Source organism: Spinacia oleracea, chromosome 6 (assembly GCF_020520425.1).
Source record: "Spinacia oleracea cultivar Varoflay chromosome 6, BTI_SOV_V1, whole genome shotgun sequence".
Classification (NCBI taxonomy): domain Eukaryota; kingdom Viridiplantae; phylum Streptophyta; class Magnoliopsida; order Caryophyllales; family Amaranthaceae; genus Spinacia; species Spinacia oleracea.
Genome location: NC_079492.1, coordinates 110966812 through 110973785, shown reverse-complemented (window position 1 = coordinate 110973785; position 6974 = coordinate 110966812). Strand labels below are relative to the sequence as shown.

Here is a 6974-nt window from a genome sequence, read left to right as displayed (position 1 = left end):
TACCGGACACAACCACCGGTATACTTTCTAGTATCGTTAGACCAGCCGTCATTGCATCACATTTTGAACTGAAGTCCGAATTTATCCAATTCATATCAAATGATTCATTTTCAGGCTCACCTAATGATTGCCCTGTAAGTCATATTGATAGCTTTTTGGAGAAGTGCGATACAATGAAAATCAACAATGTAAGTGATGATGCTATTAGACTTCGCCTTTTCCCTTTCTCTCTCCGGGATAAGGCAAAGGAGTGGTTGAAAGATGAAGGTGCAGGCTCATTCGATACATGGGATAAGCTAGTCAAGGCATTCTTAGTGAAGTTTTTAGGCCAAGAGAAAACTGCCAGGCTAAGAAATGAGCTAACCACCTTTCGTCAAACCGATGATGAGTCATTGTATGAATCTTGGAGAAGGTTTAAACGTTCACAAAGGCAGTGTCCTCATCATGGGATTCAGGAGTGGTTTTTGATTCAGACTTTCTACAATGGGCTGACACATGAATACCGAATCTACATTGATGCTGCATTAGGGGGTTCTATCACGGAAAAGAATCCAACTGAAGCTAAGGCATTGATTGAGAAGATGGCAGCCAATGATAACTATCATCCCAGTAGTCGGAACAGTGTTAGAAAGGGAGGTAAGTATGATTTAGATGCTCTAACTTTATTGACTAGTACTGTGCAGGCTTTATCACATAAGATCGATCAATTTGGAGCTGGATCTTCATCATTGGTTGCCTCGTGTCAGATTTGTGGGGTGCAAGGACATACCCCAATTCACTGTCAGTTAAACACTTCAAGAAACACTTACCACTCTGGTGGAAATAATAACTTTCACCCATTCAACACCAATTTCACCCAACAATCTGGTTTTCGACAAGGGTCACCCATTAGTCCACCGCAACCTCAAATTTCTAAACTTAACCTTGATTCTATTTTGGAGACTCTTGCTACTTCTCAAGTTCAACAAAAAGAATTAATGACCAAGCAGTTTGAGTTACAAGCCAAGCAGAATGAGCACTTTGAAAAATCCATCCAACAACTCATTGCTCAAAATAAGGTGATAGAAACCCAACTTGTTCAACTTTCACAACAAGCGAGTCATTTATCAAAACATCGAGATCCACCAAAAATCCAAAATGAGCAATGTAGTGCGATCTTTCTTAAAGATGATGGAGCGAGTGTGGAAAGATTTGTTGAGAAAGATGGAGAAGTGCTTGGAATGATCAAGGAGAAGGGTGTGAGAGAAAATGTTCCCATTTATGTTGCTCCACCCCCGTACGAGGAACCAGTGCCCTTTCCTCAAAGGTTGACAAAGGGTTTGCTCGATAAGCATTTTGGGAGATATTCTGAGACCCTTAAGAAGGTATATGAAACTATCCCTTTTTCTGACATATTGATTCAAATGCCTAAATTTGCTAAGTTTTTGAGAGAAATATTAGCTAATGATAGGAAACGTGATGACTCAGAAAATGTGATTATTAATGAGCAGTGTTCTACCTTGATGCATGAGAATCTACCACCTAAACTGAAAGATCCTGGAACTTTTACTATTCCCTGCATGATCAATGAAACATATTTTGATAGGGCCTTATGTGATTTAGGTGCTAGTGTCAATTTAATACCTTATTCTCTATATGAGAAATTAGGTTTGAAAGAGCTTAAACCTTCTCATATATCTCTTCAATTGGCTGATAGAACTGTTAGATTCCCTAAGGGCGTACTGGAAGATGTGTTAGTAAAAGTTGGTGAATTTGCTTTTCCTGTTGACTTTGTTGTAATGGACATGAAAGAAGACTTTGAAATGCCTTTGATCTTTGGTCGTCCATTTTTAGCTACAAGTCAAGCTTTAATAGATGTCCCGAAAGGACAAATGATCATTAAAGCTCAAGATAAGCAAGTTATATTTAAGATATTTGATGATCCAAATTTCACTTTTGATGGGGGTACTTGTATGAGAGTTGATGCTACTAATCCCTTCGTTGATAAGTGTGTACAGGACAAAAATCATTTGAGCAAAGAAGACATATCCAAATCATCCAATGGGTCCGACTACAAGAAAAAAGGTGTTGATGCGAATTTTGTTGACTCTAGTCTGAAAGAGTTATTGGAAGGTGGATCTAATTTCAGGTTTCAGTGTGGAATTTCCTCTTCCCTTAATGATCCTGGTTGAACTACAATGGAGGTCGAGCTAATGACCATATAAACAAGCGCTTTCGGGAGGCAACCCAACTAATTATATATATATATATATTTTTTTTCTTTTTTTTTTAATTGTTTGCTTTTCCTCTGCACTTAAAAGGATAAAAAAAAAAAAAAAAATCCCAAAAATACTCTTGTTTTACACTAACATTTGCGTGCATTTCCTATGTTACATTTAGGATATATAGTCTTTTGTTTTTATTATTATTCTTATATTTTATTAATTTTGTTTTCTAGTTATTCATTATTAGTCTAACTTTGATTTTTGTGCATTTTGTTTCTTTTCTTTGTACATGCGTCACTATTTGTTGCAGGTGATACTGTGAAGTGTGAAGTTTGACGACTTGGACCTGCCACGGATTATCAATAGAAGCAGCAAAAATCCGTAATGAGTCACCCAGCCAGTAAAACCCACGGTGAAGACGCAATTCGATCCTCTTGCCACAAGGGTGTTGCGATCTACCTGATGGTATTAAACGAAACAAAAAGAAAAGAGAGAAGCTAAGAGATATTTACAGCAGACTACGCGGACTCACCGTGACATAACGATCAGAACCACGGCCTGACCGCGGCCCACTGTCAGTTCGCATTTAAAAGGAGTCCTAATAGCATTGTACCTCTTAGTCCCCGCTCTCTTAAATCTCTCTCTTCCAATCTAATATACATATATAAAGGAGCCATATTTGCTGAATTATTAGAGCGCCACCTAGGATTACTAATGGTTTCGGCCAATGAAAAATAAGATTTCTAATTTATTTTTGAATTAAAAAAATCGAGTGCCACGTAGATAATTAATTAGGTGCCACGTAGATATTTAAATTAATTAATTAATTACTAATTTAATATATACAATTCCATCCAAAATCAAACGCTTTAATAATTAAAAAATAAATCTAAAATAAAATTCATCCAAAATCAAACACTAATCTAAAATAAAATTCAATCCAAAATCAAACATTAATCCAATATTAGAGCACCACGTAGGAAATCTAATGGTTTCAGCCAATGAAAAATAAGACTTCAAAATTATTTTTGAATTAAAAAGTCGAATGCCAAGTAGATAAATAATTAGGTGCCACGTAAATATGTTTATTAAAAAATTATTAATATTTCTTATATACAATTTCATCCAAAATCAAACACTATAATAATTAAAAAATAAATATAAAATGAAATTCAATCCAAAATAAAAAAATCAATTTAATCTAATATATAAAATATAATAGTTGATATATGTAGAAGTTTTATTTTAACGTAACAATTTAATAGAAACCGTGCATCGCACGGGCTAAAGTCTAGTTGAAAGTATTTGTGATACGAAAATGATAAACCTTTAAGCCGTGTCACAATGATGACATGTCATGCTTATGTGTCATTATTTTAATTGAAAAATAAAATATTTAATTTATATATCCTATTTTAAATGTTTCAAAAAAAACTAGGAAAATCTTAATATTCTAATTTATTTCCTTATTATATCGACTACCTTATTTACATATTTTCATAGTAAAAATATTGCATTGATAGTAAAAATATTATTATGACTCATAGCCTACGTGTCGCCTATATGTACCAATTAAACTACGACACGTAAGATTGCGACAACTAAATGTTGTCGCAACTTGCGACCTTTATCATCACCCTTTGTGATATTTGTGGTATCTCGAATTGAAATTGCTCTCACACGACACCATAAGAGAAAATTCGTACTCCAACTTCGCCCCTAACTCACTGGGTCCGAACTCCTTCAATTGATTATAATTGAAGGTGGCGATCTATCTTACACGGATTTTGTTCATGGGTTGCATACGGTTTATTACTGTATTTTGGTGCATAACTTTGATACCTTTGGTAAGCATATTCAAAGGAGGTGGTGAAGATTTTCGATTTTTGCGAACAAACAAAGGGGTACTTTGAGTTATAAGTTTCCGGAATAGTTTCTAATTTCGAGTATCTTAGTTGTGGGTAGGGATGACAATGGGTAGGGTCTGGGTAGGGTTTAGTAATACCCAGATCCGGACCCTAACTTTTTGACATATACCCATACCCTACCCTTACCCTACAGGGTCTAAAATTATAAGACCCTTACTCGGATCCTATGGGTCCGACAGGGTATGGGTAGGGTCTAGGGTCTTATGCGGTTCCGCGTAAAACTATAACTTTTATTTCCTTTTTTGTATGCAATTATATGTAATATGCAAAAATAATACAAGAACAACGATTAATAAGGCATTTTAAAACAAATAAATAGCTAGTCTTCAAAAATTATCCTTGTCTTTCCTTAAACACAATACATTTTAAAGTACGAAGCTCATAAATTACAAAATCCCACATTCTTAAATACACAACATTAAGGTTAATAAATAGGCATCAATTCAGTACTTTAGTAGTAGTTATCGTCCATATCATCATCTACTTCATCATCAAGATCCTACAAAAAAAGTGAAGTACATAAAAATAACAAAATTTAAGTGGGTCTAAATATAGGGTATGGGTAGGGTATGGATCTTAAGGGTCCGAGGGTAGGGTATGGGTAGGATACGGGTCTGAAAAATTAAGACCCTTACCCTACCCTAAAAAAAACAGCATATGCTCATACCCTACCCTTACCCTATAGGGTCTAAAAAATAAAAATCCATACCCTAATTTTAGGGTAGGGTCTGACAGGGTCCGGGTAGAGTCCTGAACCCGCTGCCATCCCTAGTTGTGGGGCATGTGAAGAGTAATCAAGAAAGTGGTACTTTGATTTGGATAATTTTGATTTGCACTGAGTATTGCATTCATTGCTCCGACCATTACGTAAAAGAAAATCAATGCTTCCTCAAATTCTTGGGTGGAAAAGTTTTTATCCAAGAAAAAAAGAGGCTATGTTCTCTTGGCCCTCCCCGGTGAGACTTTGTAAGTAAATTTTCCCTTTTACTTACGGTTATGATTTATTTTTGCACTGCGGACATTGCAATATTTAAGTGTGGGGGAGGGTACCAATATGTACATATTAGTTGTTTTTTTTTTTTTTTTTATTTAGAGTCTTAGAGTTTAGGTATAATGATCATCCAAAACCGATTCATGAAGCAAGTAAATTTAAAAGAAAAAAAAATATTTTTTTTCTATATTTTTTGTCGTGAGTTGATTGACATTTATATGAGTAATTCGGTAAGATGAATAAATTCTTTCTTGGCAATGGTTTGTGGTAAGAATTATCTTCCGGGCCCCGACTCGACTGATGCATGTACCTTGAGTAACTTGTGAGGTGTTTGAGCCACATAGACTGACACATTCGAATCAGTCTCCATTTTTCATGTGTGATTGAATATTTTCCTCTTTTGTGGTACAATTCTTGGACTTGCCTTGGTACTATTCGAGACTTTGTGATACATGTGCGGGGGGATGACTGAAGATTCCTTTAGTTAGTTAGAGCTTCAGATTTTAAGAATAGGTTTGCTCATGCAAATTTTATTTTTATTTTACATTCTCCCCTAGGATGAACCATGTTGAGCTTTAATCCCATTTCTAGACGCCCTACATTACATGCCTTAGAGCCTTTTCGTAGATTTTGTTTGGGTTTTTGCGGAGTAATGCTACCATTGTGTATGATTTTTATGGAGGTATGGAGATTGTGATATGAAAGAAAAGTTCTGTAATTCGTTGCTCAAATAAAGTTCTATTTTATTGAAAAAAAAGTGAAAAATAAATTTTTTAAAAAAAGAAAAAAAAGAAAAGAAAAAAATTTTGCCGTGAATAAATAAAGGGTCGTTTTGGTTGTTTAGAAGGAAGAATGGAGGAGATTGAACCTAAAAATTGGAAATTGTAGTGCTAATCGGAGTATAATTTATTTTCCTTGTTAGGAAATGAGCACCACATTCCCAAATGACATCGTCTCACCCTATTTTAACCAAGCCTACCCTTTTTAAGGAACTCATGATCCCCGTGTATGTATTACCCAAGTAAGTGGAGAAAGACGAGAGGCAAGTCTAAAGAGGAAGACTACATAGAGTCGACGTGCTTGAATGATAAATAGGTTGAGTGATAATCCAACTACCTTTTAAACACATGAGAGACACTATTTGTTTTCTTTTGCACAACTAAAGTGAGAAGTTACATGCATATGACTGAGTTAGGGGAAGGAAGCGGCAAGACTGGTTGGTCATTGAAGGGTGTCATCCATTTACTGTTTCATTTGATGTTCGTTGATTTGTGACAATTAACATAGTTCTTGAAAGAAATGATTTCATATTTTCAAAATTGTTACTTGATTTTATTTATTGGTTTGGAATTTCACTATTTGGCTTTGTAGGTATGCCTTCTGAAAACCTTCACGAGACCTTACTCGTCCACTAGGGTAGCTTAGGGGTTTAAAGGGCTTGTTGCACATGCTAAGTGCAACCATGATTCCTACGACAGTGAGTTAGAATTTTATTGCTTTATTAGTGTGTTTTTAGTTTGTTTACTCGAGGACGAGCAAAGGTTAAGTGTGGGGGAATTTGATAACACAATAATATACGCATTTTATGTGTCATATTAGTCCATTGTTTGTCTTATTTCTTTCATATTTTAATCTTAAAGTGTCATTATTCGTTATTTTCGATGTTTCTCTCCTCGTGTTTGTTTTATTTTGTTTTGTAGGAAGTAGCTCAAGCTGGTAGACCTCAGAGAAGATGTTGGTAGAGCGAGTACGTTTTTTAGGAGTCACCCACGTTTACAAAGTGTTTACATCGTGATACAAACAATACTTCAAGACAAATACAAGAACACCGGGCAGCCAATACCACGGCAT

General features: G+C 35.3%; 1 non-coding gene across 1 annotated transcript; it reads right to left on the bottom strand.

Annotated features, from left to right (window-relative positions):
* Nucleotides 1-344: 344 nt before the first annotated feature.
* Nucleotides 345-451, bottom strand: LOC130464692 (small nucleolar RNA R71). The gene has a single exon (XR_008925049.1). It is a non-coding gene; the product is annotated as a small nucleolar RNA R71 (small nucleolar RNA).
* Nucleotides 452-6974: the final 6523 nt, after the last annotated feature.